This window comes from Lissotriton vulgaris, chromosome 7 (genome assembly GCF_964263255.1).
Source record: "Lissotriton vulgaris chromosome 7, aLisVul1.2, whole genome shotgun sequence".
Lineage (NCBI taxonomy): Eukaryota > Metazoa > Chordata > Amphibia > Caudata > Salamandridae > Lissotriton > Lissotriton vulgaris.
The window spans coordinates 434,081,614-434,099,807 of record NC_141695.1 but is presented as its reverse complement, the minus strand read 5'-3'; positions in this window follow the sequence as shown (position 1 = coordinate 434,099,807).

The window sequence follows — 18,194 nt, the reverse complement described above, 5'->3', positions numbered from 1 at the left end:
ATTCACTTTTTTAACTCTGTGAGTGGCTCAGCTTTTATTTTCGTATTATTTTTTCACCGCTTTTTGCATGCACCAGACTGACTTGTCTCGGTTGTTTTCACGCCCATATACTGACTCTGGTTTCATTCTATGTTTTCATTGTAGAGTATTCCCTTGAGAAAGGGCTCTGGCCCGAAATGCATCGGGACTTTTGTTGAGGACTACTAATGTGGATTTACCCAGTGTGCCATAACACCAGTTTGCTTTGAAATATAAAGATGAATATGAATACAAGGAAAATATTCACATGAAGTGAATAAAAACCTATGAAAGTAAACATATAGACTCTTGACCAATTTGTCAATGGAATAAGACTACGGTCCTTTTGTTGTGCACTAGAGTGTTCCCCTCCCAGCAGGGGGACCCCTGAATTCTATTGTTGACTCTCCACACTGCCTGGCCAGACGGTGTCATACTCTGGTTGCACACTACAACCCTTCAACTTCACGTTACCGTCTGGAATATTTACGCTGTGCGAGCTCCCACTCTTCGTTGAATCTTTCCTGCCCTCTGAACCCAGCTTAACAGTGACTTGCCTGTGACTTGGGAGCCCGTGTGCTCAGTCACCACCTGCATCAAGGAAACCACGTCCAGCGACCGGGAGCGGGACTGCGAGGACCAGGAGCGCTTGCGCAACATCATTCCGCGCACATGGTGCCTCTTCCCGCCCCCCTCCTCCTACTTAGCCCAGCCTCCTAACGCGAACGCGGGACGCGCCCGGACGGAGGCGCGGGCGAAGACTGGGCAAAGAGCGGGCCGTTTGAGGCCGTTCGAGTACGAGAGAGTCCGGCCCAGCCCCCCCCCCTTTCATTGTTATACTCAGGACTCCCAACTATCAGAGCAATGAGCACTAGAGAAACTAGAAGTAAAACTTCTTTAGCTGCGGCTGTAGCCGCAAAGGGTCCCATCGACACTTATTTCGCCAAAGCTGGATCCCTTCTGATTGAGGAAATTGAGGTTCTGGAGAGAAGAATCTCTCAGGAAATAGACTGGGTCAGGAGATCCTCAATGGGCCCAATGGCTCAAGCCAGAACCCCAGAAGGCAGAGCCGAAGCGTTAAACAGTGAAAGGACCCATCTAGCATCGTGTCTACTCCCAAGTATCACTACAACTGACCCCGACTTTACTATCGAAGCCCCGAGTGAATTTGAGGACATGAGCATAATGGCTCTACCTAATACGCAATTGCCTCAAACTCCAGCAGTAATCCCTCTAACAACATTAGATAATAATACAGAGGCAGCTAACGATAAAGAGTTCAGCTCAGAGAGAGACAGGGGGGTGAGGGAAGGGGCAATACAAAAAAGGAAGAGGGGGGCCCAAAACAAAGAAGATAATAGGATAAAGTCACCAAAACCCAAACAGCCGAGAGGTAAAGGGGGGAAAGGAGCCATCACTGCTACCATCCTAGAGAAGCCGGGAACAACAACTCCCCCCAGAATCCATAATACAACGCCATTACCACCGCCTACTAACATCACTCTAGTGGATAACTCCACCGATGAAATCACACTGGAGGACATAGGCACACTTCTTAGGTTCCTACTGAGCCCCCTCGAAGCTAGACTGATCAAGATCGAAGCTAGATTAGTCATCACTGAGAAATCCACTGTACAACTCGCTGATTCGAGGAAACTTGATATCAGTGGAGTTAAAGCAGTAAAAGGGGGACCAGAACCAAAGTCTAAAAAGGGCAACGAACCCCCCACAGCTATTAAAAACAAGCTACCCCCCACAAATCCCAAAACTCCTCAAGTCATTCCAAACAAGACACTGCAACCCCTAAACGCCAACAATGCCCCCACTACAACTCATCATACAGTAACTGCCACCCCAAAAACTATTCCCCTCCCCAAAGATACTGCTCTGGCCCTGACTGATACTAAGGGCGATCCACCATCTACGGGAGAGAAATCTAACCCCACCCGCAAACAAAAATCCGTCAACCTTCCCCCAGAAGCAGCCCCTTACACCTTAGTCCTGGCGGGGGTGCTGGAATTAAAACCTCTGACATTTGAATCAACAACTTCACTTAGGAATAAAGTTATTAGCTGGCTCTCCACAAATAGACCACTCCCGAGAGGAATAACCAGTGATATCTCCATGGTCAGGCGGGCCACGTGGGTGGGTTACTCCAAAAAATCTATAAGGGGAGATTGCGTTCTGGTTATCTTTAGAGAGCAGAATACAGCTGCATATATTTGCGCTTGGGCTTCTGATGATTTTGGCAGTAACATTCAACCACTGCCTCTCTCATTTTTCTATCCATCAAGCCTTTACAATTTAGAGGATCAGAGATGGGGGCACCATCAAGAACTGCTGGACGATTGGGAAAGTTGTCGTAGGGAGAGAAATGTCCCTCCTCAACATAGGGGACGACCTACAGACCATTTCTTACCGTATGGGGAGGAGGCTGGCTGGAAAACTATCACAAGGAGGAGGGGTGGTGGGGGAGGATTCATGAGAGGAATCCCGGGGCCCCACAGAATACATTACCCAGCCTTTCCCTACTTACAACAGATATAGTAGTTTGGAAATGGTTGACTGACAATTGGACGAAGAGGGGGGAGAATTACCAATACCTCCCGGGACCAAGATTAGTGCACTCCCACTACCCGTCATACCAACAAGGGCAAAAAATATAGTGGAACCCAATTTAGCCCCAGAATTAAGCAGGGAGGATCCTATTGTGACCCCTATTAATATAATATCCGACATGAGCCATTCCTCCATAAGTCAGTTGGCGTCTATGGAGGATAATGCTGACAATTCCACCACTACAGGACCAGCCACTACCAAACTGCACCCTATAACCTTGATTTCATGGAATGTGGCCGGCCTAGCCAATAAAATTGACTCCATAGAGTGGGGCTCTTACATCAGCTCCAAAAATATAATACTTTTCCAGGAGACCTGGGCGCGTGAGGAATTATCATTCCAGGGTTACGCAGCCTTTTCCAAACCCGCTAAGTGGGGGGGAAGGGGCAGGCCATCGGGAGGACTTGCGACATGGGTAGCAACGGACCTAGGCTGCCACGCTACCTGTTTAGAGACCGCCTCTGACGACATACTGGCTGTCCTATTAGAGTGGCCAAACTCCTCGAAGCTGGTAGTTGTTAACATATATTCAAGGCCAGTACCCATGTCAAAAGAATCTAGTACCATAGAGGAACTTTCTGCGTTCCTAGAAGGCATCCCATGGGAACTCGCGTGCCTGGTGGGAGGCGATCTAAATTCACAGTACGAACCACTACCAGGCCTACGTGATGGCCCCTCTTTCGAGGAAGATTCATGTTGGCTTGTCCCAGAGACGGTGGCCCCTCCCCCCAGGGCCTGGACCCCCTGGCCCTGCAGATAACTGCCCTCACTTTAAACCAAGGTCTAAGGGCCTGCAATGGCCGCTGTAAATCGGACATTCCTAGTATTCACACCTATAACAAAATGGGTAGTGAATCGAGACTGGATTATATCCTCGTTAAATTGTCTATGTGGTCACAAATAGTTGACTTTAAAGTCACTGAAAGAACGGATAGCAACCACAACGCCTTGGAATTGTCCTATTCCATACCGGGGCATGAGGCCACATCCTATGGAACGGACAAAGACAAGTCAGGACTCCTACTCGAAAACAATCGGAGAAAAGTCAGGTGGGAGAAATTGGCTAATAGCGTAGACAGAATACCAAAGCTATACGCAAGGATTACACCGCTCCTGGAGAGGGCCTTTCAGATAGGGAAGGAGGAGCAAGGTGCTGATAACAGAGAAAAGCTTGCACAAACACATGCAGATTTAATTAGTACCCTAGAGCTGGACTTGTTCTCAACGTCAGGGAAAAGAAAAGGCCCCCCGGCTAAGACGACCTGGTATAACGCCACTTGCAGGGAATCTAAGGCCAAATTGCTACTTGCAATAAAAGGACGCCATAGTAAGGAAGAAATTCAAGCCAGGAGAAAATCTTATAAAAAGCTCCTGGAGAACGCGAGGGCTGAATGGGACCAAGATTATTGGGAAAACCTCGCTAGATCACTAACCAATAGGGACTCCCGCAAATTTTGGCGCATAGTCTCTAATGGCACAGAGGACTTATCCTCAGCAATTGAGCCCAATATAGCCCCTAACATATGGCAGAGTCATTTTCAGGCGCTGTATTCTGAAGAAGAAGGGTCTCCCAACATAGCAGGCAGTACAACGGCTTCTGATCCAACTGGGGGGGTTCCCTTCACTGAAAAAGAGGTGAGGGAGGCCATCACTGGTTTATCCGCAGGGAAAGCACCTGGCCTCGATGGGGTACCTGGGGACCTGTTTAAGCAGGAACCAGAGATATGGGCCCCATATCTCACATTGATATTTAATGCCATCTTGGGGGGAATGGAGGTTCCTGATACTTGGCTGGGAGCAGAGGTGGTCCCAATTTACAAAAAGGGGTCCCCTCTGCTCCCAGCCAACTACCGTCCAATCAGTCTTATTGATATATCCCAAAAGCTTTTTGGAAGACTGATTTTGGACCGGCTACAGGCCTGGACAGATGAGATGGGTATCCTGACCCCCTATCAGGCGGGGTTTAGACAGGGTGTATCGACAATAGACCAAATTTTTAGGCTGAATCTCCTTTATTGGAGAACAGCTGTAATTGAGGGCGGCACCTTGTATACTGTCTTCGTAGACTTACGTGCCGCATTTGATTTGGTACCTAGAGCGAAATTGTGGAGAGTCATGGAGGAGCTGAATGTCCCTGGAGATATTTTGGCAATCCTGATGAGATTACATCATAACAACTATGCCCGCGTGAGGTGTGGCAGAGGTGGCAAATTAACCGAAAGGTTCCCCGTTCGCAGAGGGGTAAGACAGGGTTGCGTGCTTGCACCGACCCTGTTTTGCCTCTTTGTGAACGGGGTCGTTGCCCACCTGACCAGGATCGCCAACACTGACGCCCCAAAACTGACCGGCAGCAGGGTGCCTGCAATTATGTTTGCAGATGACACCCTGCTGCTGTCTAAATCCCCTATGGGCATTCAACATGTCCTGGACGGATTTTTGCAGTTCTGCTCAGAGCGGGGACTTGAAATTAACCCACAGAAAACTAAATACATGATTCTTAATCCTAACCCCCATAATCGTGCTCCACATAGGCTGGGCACAGTCCAATTAGAACGAGTGCATACTATTGAATACTTGGGGATCACTCTCAATGAACATTTAACGTGGTCGACTCACCAGTCAAAAGTGAACATCAAACTGGCTCAGTTGGCAGGTGGCACTATGAGACTGGTGAACAAATCTCCCTACCGGCCACTTACCCCCATTATTCATATTTACAAAGCACAAGCCTGGGCGGGTGTCACATATGGGGGCGAGCTGTGGGGTCATATTCAATCGTCTAAATTACAATCAACGGAGAATAAATTCCTGAGACAGATTGTTGCCCTCCCACAGAGCACTCCATTACTTCCCCTTAGATTGGACTTGGGCATCCGACCAATAAAGGAGGAGCTAGGTCTTAAACCTTTGACATTTTGGAGGCATCTATGGTGTAGCTCAGACCTCCCAAACTATAGGGCGGAGCTACAGGAATTCCTGCAGTTACCCAACGCCAGGAGAATCCCGTGGATGACTTACATTAAGGGAATGCTGGAGGAAATTGGTTTCCCGGAACTATGGTTGGACCCTCTAAACACCTGTCCAAAGATCCCAAAAAGGTACTTGTGAGAGCTTATCAAGAACTCAAGCTCACTAGAGCCATCGATGGTACACGAGAAGGATATTTGACCTACCTGTTCACAAAAGCTAAAGACTCCTATCAGCTTGAAAGTGTTTTAGATGCCATGTCTCCAGTATTAACTAGGAAATTATTTCTCCAATGGAGATATGGAACTCTTCCCTTAGCATCATTCACTGCATCCTGGTCATGCCGCTCCTCCAAAGAAACTTGTCCGGTATGTGCACATCCAAAGGAGAATGATGTTCATGTAGTCTTTTTCTGTAAGGGCTATGAGAGGAGCAGGAAATACTGGCTAGTCCCTTTGCTCAGGAATATGGGATTTAGATCTTTCCAAACCGACAATAGAGTTTTAAAGACAGACTTATCCCCTATTGTAGTTTTTTCCCTGTCTAAATTTTTAAATTCTATGTGGTATGCTCGAAGTCGATGGGTAAAAAGGCTTGTATAAAAAGATTAGACGACTTGAGATAGACTGAAATTGCGGCACTCTATTTTACCATTTTTAACAGTTGGATCACTAATGTTGTTTAATACGTTTTTAAATTTTGTATGAAATGTAATGCATCTTTTATGATCTTGTGATCGAAATAAAGATTTTTCAAATCGAATCGAAAAGCAGATTATGCTAGCTTAGTCAATTATTGCACTGAAAAGGTTGTATTGTGTCCTAAGGCGTACTGTTTCTGTTTACAAACATTAAAATGTAACAAATACATCAAATGTTACAGCATATCACACATTGAAAATTTGAAAATTATTCACTCGTTTAGATTTCAATTTCTAATCATTTCCAAATCTGGATAACACAACAATAACAAGGCCACTCATCCCAGCAAACAAAAAGAGGGGAACTCTCAATTATCTGTAGATCGTGTTGTGGCATGTCACATAAAGGGAACAAGCACAATTATTTAAATACAGCATTTCTCTGTTTTTTATCCTTCCTAGCAGGATCATGAGCATCAAAGAAACCCCATTAATCGATTGAAGCAATGGCTATTTTCCAGGTCTACTAGAGAGTGAAAGGTTCACATTACATGTAACAATTTAGAATTGTAAAAACGGATATGATGAATATGCAGTTTTGGAGTCCACAGCTAGGAAAGAAAAAGGATCATGTTTCACCATTAGAAAATTGCAAACTACAAATGATGGAGCCACATATGAGGTCCATAGTTCATAGCTGGGGAAGAGATAGACGATGCTTCAGGTGCATTGTGTTGGGTGTAACAAGAGTAGACGGATTGGTGGAGCAACCAGATATGAGCCATACTATTGAGAATTAGATTCATCTCCTTGTTAGAAGGCCCAATTGTCTGTTGGCCTCCTCGATTTCTTTCAGACCATGGTTTATAGTGTTCAAAGTATGAATCCATCTGCATTCCTTGAAGTTGAGGGATGATGTCATATCACCCCCTCTAGAATGTTGGAAGATCATTTCTACGGCCCAGCACCTGAGGCTTTTCACCTGATATCCCATCCCCGAAAAGTGGTCTACTAGGCGGGCCCCCTGTATCTTTCAACGCAGCCTACTACAGTGCTCTAAGATTCTTCTCTTCACTCTCTGCGTCATTTGGCCAATGTATATTTGGTCACAAGGACATTTGATGGCATAAATAACATTGGCCCTGTTACAATTTGTATGATGAGATAGTTGGAAAATCCGCCCTTGGTGTGTGAAAATAGAACTTTCGATCGTCATTCTACAGGCCTTGCAACTACTGCATTTGAAGTGGCAGTTAGCTGTGGTAGCTGCAGTTGAGTCCTGATATCGGGTGGTATAGGTGTCACCAAGTATGAGCTCAAGATTGAAGAAGGTCTGATTCTCACCACCCTATATAGGAAATATACTGAGCGCAACACCTTGCGGAAATATTCCTCTCACCATCCAAGGAGTCTTCAGTATAACTTACCTTACGGACAGTTCTTAAGGGTCCGGAGGAACTGCTCTCGATGATCAGACTATTTTAAAGAAACTGATACCCTGATCGCCAGATTAAGGGAAAGAGGTTACCCCAAAGGATTGCTCAACCGAGCACGGAAGAGAGTCTGGTACTGTCCGAGAGAAACCAAGAAGATCATCAAAAAGCATTGGAGCCTTGCTTCCACGGAAATCAAAGCACCATCGGATCCAGTGTTTCCCTTCCAAAGGGCAAAGAATGTCAGAGATTATGTCATGAGCTCATACTTGGCGCCACCTATACCACCCGATATCAGGACTCAACTACAGCTACCACCGCTCACTGGCCACTACAAATGCAGTAGTTGCACGGCCTGAAAACTGACGATCTAAGGATTTACTTTCACACACCAAGGGCCAAAGAAGTAATGGCTCTATGGGACAGCACAAAGTACATTCATTACAACGTAACAAAAGAAGAGAACCAAGCACTCGACTCCTTGAAAACCAACACGTGATTGGAATTAAGGTTGCAGATAAAGGTGGTGCAGTTGTGGTGCAGAATACTGAGGATTACGTGGCCGAAATACGACAAATCAGTTGCCCAGACAGTTATACCAGATTGAATCAGGACCCCACCATGGAGGTGTCAGAATTGATTCACCAACTCACACTAAGAGGATTGGAGGAGGGATACCTCGGTGAACCGGAGTATACCTTTCTCAACAAGAAGCACCTTAGAATACGGACCATTGACACTCTCATGAAGATTAATAAAAACTTGACCCACCCACCGAAAGACCAATTAAATTTGGCTGTGGGTCCATCTTGGAACCTCTAAACCAGTTCATCGACAGTTTCTTACAACTCTGGGTATGAGAAAGGAAGTCCTACGTGCGCAACACAATGCACATCATCCATATAATGGAGAGTTAGCCTTTCGAAACATCAACACAAGTCTTAGTCAGCTTGGATGTGGCTTCATTATACACTAGCATCCCACAAGACCAAGCCATTGAATGCATACGCAAGGTACTAGATAAGAGACCAATTCCGCACTGGATCCCTACACAATCTGCTTGAGATTGCCATGACTATGAACTTCTTTATATTTCAAAAGATATTTTACTTCAAATGTAAGTGAGTAGCTACGGGAGCCAGATTTGCTCCCAGTCTGGCTAATCTGTATATGGATAGATATGAAGACAAACACATATACCACACAGATAACCCTTTCATTGATAACATCATGCTATGGAAGCGTTATATTAATGATGTCATAATGTTATGGAGAGGGACAGAACTCAATCTAATCGATTTCCGACTATGGCTCAACTGAAGATCATAGGATATTCAAATCACAAGGAACTACAACGGGAAATCGATCTGTTCTAGACCTCTTGCTCAAGATTGAAGAAGGTTTGATCTATACAACCCTATATAGGAAATCTACTGGGAGCCACACCTTGCTGAAATATTCCTCTCACCATCCAAGGAGTCTTCGGGATAACTTACCTTACAGACAGTTCTTAAGGGTCCGGAGAACCTGCTCTCGAAGATCAGACTTTTTCAAAGAAACTAATACCCCGATCGCCAGACTTAGGGAAAGAGGTTATGTTAAATGTTAAATGTTAATGTTAAATAGGTCTTCTATAGCGCGCGGCTACTCCGAGGAGTGTCCCGGCGCTTTGTACTATATGACCTAAGAAGGAAACAGACAAACATAACAGAGAAAATAAAAACAAGCAGGCACAATACTGAATAGGGTAGGAAGTCTCTAACAGGTAAAGAGCCAAGTCTTTAAACCCTTCCTGAACGCAAGTAAATTAGGCGTGGAACGCAGGGTCAGAGGAAGGGAGTTCCACATCTGAGGAGCTAGCAGCCTAAATGATCGTCCTACAGTGCGAGCTTTTTTTTACTCGGGGGACTACCGCCAAAAACAGGGACTCCGATCTCAAAGATCGTGCCGGATGGTAAAAAGCCAGCCTCCTTTGCAAGTATTGAGCTCGCGTGGCATGCAGAGCTTTATGGGCCAGCGTCATAGCCTTGAATATTATCCGTTTCCGGATTGGGAGCCAATGTAAATCTTGCAATAGGCTGGAGGCGCTGGCTCGCCTATGAAGGCCGAAGATGGCTCGAGCGGCAGCATTCTGGGCCACCTGTAGACGTTGTAGGAGGTACTCCGGAAGGCCAAGGTATAAGATGTTAGCATAATCCAATCTGGATCCAATGAGGGCCTGAACAGTTGTTCTCCTGTGTTCCTCCGAAAGTAGCGGAAAGAACTTCCGGAGCATCCTAAGAATGCCAAAACATGTTCCTGTAAGAGCCATCACCTGGGATTTGAGCGTCAGCCCGTTGTCGATTTTAATTCCCAGGTTCTTGGCTGACTGGGATGAATGAGCTGGAGGGAACATGTCGGCAGGCCACCACCCATGCCAATCCGGATCAGATGAGCATCCAAAGAAAAGTATCTCAGATTTGTCTGAGTTGCACTTGAGGCTGTTCAGCTGGAACCAATTAAAAACAGCCCCAAGGCACTCACGGATACTTTCACCATCGAAATCTTCACCCTTCCGGCAGGTAAAGAGAAGCTGGGTGTCATCGGCGTAGGATACGATCTGGGCCCCGAAGGACTCCACCAATGTCGCCAAAGGGGTCATAAAGATGTTAAATAGAGTTGGGCTCAGCACAGAGCCCTGAGGAACTCCGACTCCCAGAGGCGACATCTAGGCGGATCCAGGGGAGACCCAGACCGTTTGTCGGCGGTTGGCTAGAAAAGAACAAAACCAGTTGAGCACCGTCCCCCTCAGACCGATCTCATGGAGTCTTACGAGGAGATCCTCGTGGGGGACGGTGTCAAAAGCCGCCGACAAGTCCAACATGACCAACATCACCCTGCCTCCAACATCCAGTGTCTCCTTAACGACCTCCGAAACCTCCAATAGCGCTGTTTCTGTGCTCAAATTGGGGCGGAAGCCTGATTGAGAGGGATGTAATAGCTCATGGGACTCCAAGAAATTGGAGAGCACACCATGTACATGCTTCTCCAGAATTTTAGTAAATGCCGGAAGGAGCGAGATGGGCCTATAATTGGCAGGGACTTCTGGGGCAAGGCTCGGTTTTTTGAGGAGAGTGATGACCATGGCCTGCTTCCAGGACTGCGGGATAGCCCCCTGACTAAGGGAAAGATTCAGGATGGGGTTGGCTACAGGGTTGACAGTAGCTGTCATTTTAGCTAGGAATTTAGCCGGGCAAGGATCACGTGGCGATCCAGATTTAAGATTCGTCATAAGTGTTAGTGACGAAGACATCGTTAGTGGCGGAAAAACCGCCAGCACAGGACCAGAGGGGAATGGATGGGCTGGTCCCTCCGGAAGGTTCATAGAATTGACCGTCGGCCTAATGGGAAAAGAATCCTGTATCAGCCTAATTTTTGTAGTGAAAAAATTGGCTATGGTGGCAGCCCAAGTCTCGGACGGAGCTTCCTGAACTGAGTTAGAGCGCGTAGTTGTGAATTCCCTAACAGGAGTTTGCTGCTTCCTCGATTCTCCTAGCGAAGTAGCATTTTTTTTCCTGAAATACTATACGATGGTAAGATTTGATCATAGATCTATAGGTCAACCTCGCCTCGGTATCATACTGAGCCCTCCACGTCCGTTCGGCAACTTTACACTGCCTACGGGAATGCGCCAGCACTTCAGTGAACCATGGTGCCGAAACCCGTTTCGCGGTGGTTCGAAGGGGCAGCACAGGGGCAAACTCGTTCAGCCTATCTATGAGCCAGGTCTGCAGGATTTCCAGGTCATTATACAGGTCACCGGTGTAGGAGACGGGATGATTCTGGAGGGCCTGGGCTAACAACTCCGGGGTCACCCGATGATATGCCCTAAAGGCACATCCCTGCTGTCTCATGGCATTAGCTGCTGGTTTCTTGGTGCCTAGTATTAAAAAATAGGCTAGTCGATGGTCGGACCATAATACCGGCAGCAGTGCTGTCACCTCAACCGGGAGAGTAGAGAAAATCTGGTCTAATGTGTGGCCTTTATCATGGGTTACCCCAAAGGATTGCTCAACCGAGCACGGAAGATAGTCTGGTACTGTCCGACAGAATCCCTATTAGTGATGTGGACAAAGACGGAGAGGGAAGAGAAGCTGGTCTGTGTGACAAATTTTAACACCAGAAGCCAAGAAACCAAGAAGATCATCAAAAAGCATTGGAACCTTGCTTCCACGGAAATCAACTCACCATCGGATCCGGTGTTTCCCTTACAAAGGTCGGAGAATGTCAGACATTATGTCATGAGCTCATACTTAGCGCCACCTATACCACCCTATATCAGGACTCAACTGCAGCTACCACAGCTAACTGGCCACTACAAATGCAGCAATTGCAAGGCCTGTGGACTGACGATCGAAAGATCTACTTTCACACACCAAGGGCGGATTTTCTAACTATCTCATCATACAAATTGTAACAGCGTCAAGGTTATTTATGCCATCAGATGTCCTTGTGACCAAATATACACTGGCCAAACGACACAGAAGGAAGAACAGAATCTTACAGCACTGTAGTAGGCTGCGTTGCAAGGTACAGGAGGCCCCTCCTTGTAGACAACTTTTTGGAGATGGGACATGAGGTGGAAAGCCTCAGGTGCTGGGTCTTAAAAAGGATCTTCCAACATTCTAGAGGGGGTGATATGCAATGTTCCCTCTAATTCTTTTCCTCTGTGTGCAGCAGTGTAGGCTCTCTGTGTACTGCAGCCAAGGCTATGTGCGCCAGGAACCAGACCGCGCTTGTGCGCAGCGCCAAATATCACTTAAAATTTTTACTTTAAAAAAACTGAAAAGACGATGCATTTCTACACATACAACCCACGTTAAGGGGCTTAAGGCAGATTTGCAATTTGGATACACACACCATGACATGAATTGGTTACACAGGTAAGTACACTTCAGGTTTAGAAAAGCACAAGAGTCGCTGCCTGCAATGCGCGAAAAGCGAAATGCGAGAATTAGTTAAAAGGGTTGTAGGAGCCCAATATGCTGCATCTGAAGGTGTCCAGGATCTCAGCAGCAGGCATTAGACATGCATACCTGGATGATGGTAAGGCAATCCTTTCCTAAATTGATATTGTGACGTGGATACTTTCAGGTAGAGTCATGGGTCATTCGGATAGCGAAGCCCAGTAAGCAAGCATGGCCACTGTTTAATTGAATAGGACATCTGTACACTTTACTATGTAGCACTGCTGAGTGCAGGCACGAAACAGAGACCCTAAACGCTAGGCTATGTGTATGCTTTGCCCAGTACAGACTGGGTGAAAATGCGCTCCACACCAGTATTTTATGCAGTTAACACTTGGGGCCCGATGTAGGTAATCCCAGATTACCGATTCTTAAATGCTGAATCATATTGATTCGGTATTTAGGAACAGCCAAATGGGATGTAGGTATTTGTACCGAAAACATTACCGAATCAGTATGTTTCGGTAATTACCGAATTACTGAATTGGTAATTGCCTAGAGGCCCATAGGACTGAATGCCACTTTGACACCCTGGTGCACCCCTCAATTGTGTATGGGTGCACATGTTGCAGACATACATGCCCTAAGGGCATGTATGTCTGCAACATGGCACTGTTGGAAAAGCAAAAAAATGCTTTTTCTAAGTTTTTATTATTTACAACCAACTTGTAGTTGGTGGTAAATAACGAATCCTAAAAGGGGAAAAGCACTCATTTGAGTGCTCCCTACATAGCAAAATCGGTAATTTACTGATTCGGTATTTTAAGGAATCGGTAATTTACCGATTCCTTAAAATACCGATTCGGTAAATTAACGAATCCGTAAAATGCCCACCTACATCTCATTTTCCAAATACCGGTCGGTACAGGCCAAAATTACCGAATTTCGGCCGTAACCGACCGGTATTTGCCTACCTACATCTGGCCCTTGGTTATTTGTAGCGCTTATTCAGTCTAGGTATACTTGCTCACAAGTGTCGCTCATAGCGGTTGAGATGTCACTCGTAATAACACTTAATTTATGAAAATGTCACACATGACAATCTAAAACCTTGGCAGCTATGACTTAGTTGTTGGTGGAGCTACTAGGCACTGGACAATATAACAAAAAAGCAGAGATATTTTATTGTCCCGAAAAACATACATTGCTATACCAGTACCTGTTACTGAAGGTTACTACTTTGGGTGGGAATGTGCTCTTGTGAAAGAGTAGAATGCCGTCACTCACACTGAAGTTATCCAATGGCTGCAGGGGGCTGATCCATTGGCTCATGTTGTATGCTACGGTGGGAGGGAGAAAAATGTGAATGATGCAACAAGAGATCAATGGTCGAAGAAGACTGCTGAAAGTGTCTTATAGCAAGTTTTACTTTATATATAGTTCAACTAAAATGTAAAAGTCTTGTCTACTGACAGACATAACAATTAGAATTCCTGTGACCGACGAGTAGGCCAAGACCTGGAATCTGACGAGGATTAGCTCCATAATAAAAGCAATGCACACTATTTTTAAGAAGATGGTAAAATGAATTAAGGAGTGGATCATATAATATATATTGTTTACCCAGAGTACACCTAAATACTGTGAATGTGTCTCTGGGCTCCAAACAAGCGTCACTGCCCAAACTAAATGAATCTGAAAAGAACACATAATTTCAATACTCTGATGGAATTGAGAAGGCCCTCCTGGAGAAGTTTAGTGGTTGCAAACCACAGAGTTTCATTCCCAATCTCAAATTTAAGTAAATTTTACTCAAAACTACAGAACAGTTTTGATTACTTACTTTTATATATACAGCAGGGAGCTAGATGATTGTCAGAACTGAAGGCCTGTTGGGGAGCACTTGTGAGGGGAAACATCCTTTACAACGAATGTTTTTCAACGCGGTACCATTACCACGCAGCTTTTACAACGAAAATCGTTACAACGACTTTCCCTGGAGGGCGCTCTAGGATAGGGAATAGTTTAATTTACTATCCAACACCTTCCCTACTATCCACGGGGACTGGAGTTGGAATAGTAAATTAAACTATTAACTATCCAGCGCCCCCCAACACAAGCCGTTGTAATGACTTGCGTTGTAAATCCTGCGTCGTAACGGTACGCGTTGTAAAAGTATGCGTTGTACCGTCATACATCCACTTGTGAGCCATCTACAAAAATGCTGCTCTTTGAAGACTTCCTTTGACCCAGTTGGCTATGCTGAAAACTAACTGGCCCCCGCGTATCGTCAATTGACTATCATCAGAGGGTTTGTGCTCCACTGCTGCATGTGAATAAAATGTTCACCAAGGTCTGCCCTTTACTATGGGTCAATACACCCTTACCATTGCATCTCCTCCTGCAGAGGCCCAGTAGAGAGTGGGTACACCGCAGGTCCTGGAGATGCTCACCGCTACAATGTCGAAGGGCCAGGCGGTAGCTGAAAGGACTGGAAACTGCCCTAGAACCAGAAAAGATAGGAGCAGGGAGAAAAGAAAGTGGAAGATTATTTAACAGATTAGGAGGCGACAATGTGAAGAAGTGAAAGTGTGAAGAAACAATTAAAATAGAAACTACATAGATGTGGAACCAAAACTAAGAGAAAGAATTGGAGTACACCGAGACATCAAGTAAGTTAGCTGGGGCAAGAGAGTAAAGACCCTTGAAGATAACACAAAGATAACAAAATCTAAGCTAGAAGGAAAGCATTGAGCAAAGAAACTGAGCTAAATAAGAAGTCGGAGTCAGATAGTTAAGAGAAACGAGGAGGCGCACACAAACGTTTTTGTAGCTTTGGAGTAGGGAGAGCAGCGATTGAGGGACGTCAACATACAAAGAAGGAAAGCACTTGATTCGAGGAAGGGCCAGGCACGGGACCAGGAGGAGGATGGAGGAGAAGGGGAGAAAGGATTTGACTTTCTGGATATTATGGGGATGTAAATAGCAAGAAGTGACCACAGAACACAACTGTTCTGAGAAAGTCAGAGAATATTTAAACATAACACCAGGATTTCTAACTGAGGAGCAAGTGGGAATAGTGATATATATAAAACGATAGGACAATGGGTGGTAATAGAAGCTGAAGCTGGGAATAAGAGGATCTTATTTGTTTTACTATTACGTTTTTTAAAGTACATAGTAATCCTGTTTTCAGCAGTCGATTAACATGCATAAATACGTTCAAGTAGGATGTCAGATATGGAAGAAAAGCAGAAACAGAGCCGTCAGCATGACGATGGAAGAGAAAGTCAAAGAAATGAAAGACATAGTGCACAATGAGAAGACCAGAGGACTAGAACCACGCCCCCGGGACAACTGGCCTGCTGGGGATGCTGTTTTTATTTCCAGGAAACTAAGCAGGAGAAGAATGAAACCAGTGAAGAGTAGTACTAGAGCCCCGACATGTAGATAAGGAAAGAATGATCAGCTGTATCAAAGCAGCAGAAATGTCAAGAAGAATAATAAGTCAATAATAAGTCAAGAGTGTTTGTGATGACAAGCACGGAGCTTTGAGTTAGAAACTGAAAGTAAAGTGTATTTTGGCGAATTACCACGACGGAAGCCCTTCTGAAGAGAAAGGGAAATTTGAGAAAACACAATATATTCCCAAATTTTCTAAGGCAGCAGATAGACCGGAAATTAGAGATGTCATTAGGAGCGAAAGAAGGCTGCTTTTGTTAAAGAAGAAGAACCGCTGATTTGAAGGTAGAAGAAAAGAGGCCCGAAGTCAGAGAAGAGTTAAAGAGAGAGCCCCAAAAGAGGAATAACAGGTGAGCTAGCTCCAGGGCCGGCTTTAGCACTGGTGGCGGCCTGTGCAACAATGTTTGTTAACGCCCCCAATGACCACCTTCCCCACAGATTCCGTTACCACCGCCTTTTAACAGTGCCCCTCAAGTCTCCAGAATTACTGTCTCTCGGATTTATTTAGTTTAATAGCACCACTCATACCATGGTAAGGTGTCAGAGCACTTTACATCACACACACAATGGACAGAGACAATCATAGGTATGTAAATCGGTGTATGGGAAATTTTACATTAGACAGGACTACAAGGTGTAGTGTAGGAGTAACATGTCATCAATACTAGTAGGCAATATAGTTTAAGAGTCCTTATATAAATTCAGAATTTAAGATGTAACACCAGTGTTAGGGGTTCACTTTAATAACAAGAATTGTTTTCTACCCAAATTGCCCTGTTGGCAAGATTAGGATGATGAAAGACTGGGTAAAAAAAACATAAAGCTCTAACAATACTTACAGTTTACATGCAGCTGTTTGACAGTTACTGGCTCAATTCTTAGCAGCAGTCATTTTTTTTTCTTTTTTTTGTTAACCTCTTGGATGCTAATGACAAGGGTAACTTGTCATGCACTGCCCATTCATTTCAATGGAAATCTCATTTAAAAAATAAAATAAAAAAAAAACCTCCAGATGGGACGCCTCCGGGAGAACCGCACCCCTTGGGTCATGTGTAGTTAAGGCGTGCCTCACCTGTAGATAGCGAAAATATTCGTTTTGATGCAAGTTATATTGTTTTACCAGGGACTCAAATGTATGAATAGCGTCCTTACCCCAGACGTCCCTAATCCTAGAAATGCCCATGAGGTCCCACTTATCGAAGCCCTTGGTCTTCCACATACAACCTAACTTCTCAGAATTGAACAGAGGGGTGGCCAATGTAAGTCTACCTTCCCATCCTAAACATTTATTAGCCACGTGCCACACCCATATCACATTGGCAGTTGGACCAGTCAGGGGGAACTTGCCAGGTCTTGAGTATAAAGCTCTGTCAATCATTCCACCGGGGGCTTGACCCCGGTCCATAGCGTAACCCGGGTCACCTGGAATCCCATAGACTATATTGTTTACTGCAGCCAATTGAGAGGCCCAGTAATACTTACGGATATCCGGAAGCCCAATCCCACCATCGTACTAAGGGAGAGTCAACTTGCTGAAAGCTATACGCGCACTACCACCCCAAAGGAGCTGCCTCTGGAGGGCCTCTATCTCCCTGAAATAGGCCGCCGGCATCGGGTCCATCGAGTTCTGTAGTACATACAAGAACCGCGGGAGGGCCATCATCTTGAACAAAACGGCCCTCGTCCACCCTACACCTACTTAACGGAGCAGCCAGGTTATTCTCATAGCACAACCTCGGATCGAGCGTGATATAGATACCCAGATATCAAAACCTAGTCGTTTCAATCCGCACAGGGCACGACCGCAGGACCACCGGAGGCTCCCCGACCACTATGAAAATCACCGACTTGGCCCAATTGATGACCAAGCCAGAATATCTGCTAAAGATAGCCAATACATCCAGAAAAGCCCCAAAGGACTCATTAGGCCTGGTAAGGTAGAGCAACACATCATCGGCATATAACGAAATCTTGTCTTCCCAGTCGGAAGTCCACCGCAGGCCCCGAATCGACCTGTCCCATCGCACCCACGCAGCCAACGGCTCCATAGCGAGCACAAAAAGGAGGGGGGACAGAGGGCATCCCTGTCTAGTGCCCTTTCCCAACTGA